Raw genomic sequence first — 1,704 nt, 5'->3', positions numbered from 1 at the left:
CCTGGTGGGCACCATGGTGCGCACCAAGGAGCGCTCCGAAGTGTGCTCCAAGGTGCGGCGTGCACGAAGTCGGAGCCCGGTTTGCCCCGGGTACGCACCTTCGCCGGGGTGGGCACCTCGGCTGGGTTGCGCGCCCTGGTGCGCACCAAGGAGCGCTCCGGAGTGTGCTCCAAGGTGCGGCGTGCACGAAGTCGGAGCCCGGTTTGCCCCGGGTGCGCACCTCGCGTGCACCTTCGGCGGGGTTGCGCGCCCTGGTGGGCACCATGGTGCGCACCAAGGAGCGCTCCGAAGTGTGCTCCAAGGTGCGGCGTGCACGAAGTCGGAGCCCGGTTTGCCCCGGGTGCGCACCTCGCGTGCACCTTCGGCGGGGTTGCGCGCCCTGGTGGGCACCATGGTGCGCACCAAGGAGCGCTCCGAAGTGTGCTCCAAGGTGCGGCGTGCACGAAGTCGGAGCCCGGTTTGCCCCGGGTGCGCACCTCGCGTGCACCTTCGCCGCGGTGGGCACCATGGCGTGCACGAAGTCGGAGCCCGGTTTGCCCCGGGTGCGCACCTCGCGTGCACCTTCGCCGGGGTGGGCACCTCGGCTGGGTTGCGCGCCCTGGTGCGCACCAAGGAGCGCTCCGAAGTGTGCTCCAAGGTGCGGCGTGCACGAAGTCGGAGCCCGGTTTGCCCCGGGTGCGCACCTCGCGTGCACCTTCGCCAGGGTGGGCACCTCGGTGCGCACACCTTCTCAATGTTTTCTTGCCTTTTCTGGAAATTGGTGAAGGCAGCGCATCAAAGGTGCGCACCTCGGTGTGCTCCGAGGTGCGAACCCGAGAGCGCTCCGAGGTGCCCACGAAGTCGAAAGTCGGGTTAATTGCATTGTTTTCCCCGGGTGCGCTCCGAGGTGCGCAACATCGGCGCGCACCAAGGAGGGCTCCGAAGTGTGCTCCAAGGTGCGCACGATGGCGTGCACCTCTGGTGCGCACGATTCGGAGCTCGGTTTGACCGGGGTGCGCACACCTTGGCTGGGTTGCGCACCTTTTGTGCGCTCCAAGGTGCGCACGAAGTCGGAGCTCGGTTTGCCCCGGGTGCGCACCTTCGCCAGGGTGCGCACCTTGATGCGCACGCCTTGGCTGGGCTGCGCACCTTGGTGGGCGCCATGGTGCGCACCTTTCGTGCGCTCCAAGGTGCGCACGAAGTCGGAGCTCGGTTTGCCCCGGGTGCGCACCTTGGTGGGCGCCATGGTGCACTCCGAGGTGCCCAAGATTGGTGCGCACCAAGGAGCGCTCCGAAGTGCGCTCCAAGGTGCGCGCGAAGTCGAAAGTTGGGTTAATTGTCCGGTTTGCCTCGGGTGCGCACCTTGCGTGCACCTTCGCCAGGGTGGGCGCCTTGGTGCGCACACCTTGGCTGGGCTGCGCACACCTTGGCACCCGCGTTTCCTTCATTTTAAATTTTTTTTTTTTACAATCTCTCAAGTGGGAAATTCTATAATCTCAACTTTTTTTGCCTTTTCAGGAAACTTTTGAATGGAGCGCATCATTGGTGCGCTCCGAAGTGTGCTCCAAAGCTCTCTCCAGCTGCGTGCACCTGCCCCGGCCGCGCACCCGGCCCCGCCCAGCTTCGCTCACCTGTCCCGGGCGTCTGGTGCGGAACCTTAGAGTAAGAAACATCACCGTGCACCTTGGCCAACGTGCGCGACTCGACCGAGCGCGCACTGGCCGA

Source organism: Cryptomeria japonica, unplaced genomic scaffold (genome assembly GCF_030272615.1).
Source record: "Cryptomeria japonica unplaced genomic scaffold, Sugi_1.0 HiC_scaffold_335, whole genome shotgun sequence".
Classification (NCBI taxonomy): domain Eukaryota; kingdom Viridiplantae; phylum Streptophyta; class Pinopsida; order Cupressales; family Cupressaceae; genus Cryptomeria; species Cryptomeria japonica.
Note: the sequence above shows the minus strand (reverse complement) of the source record.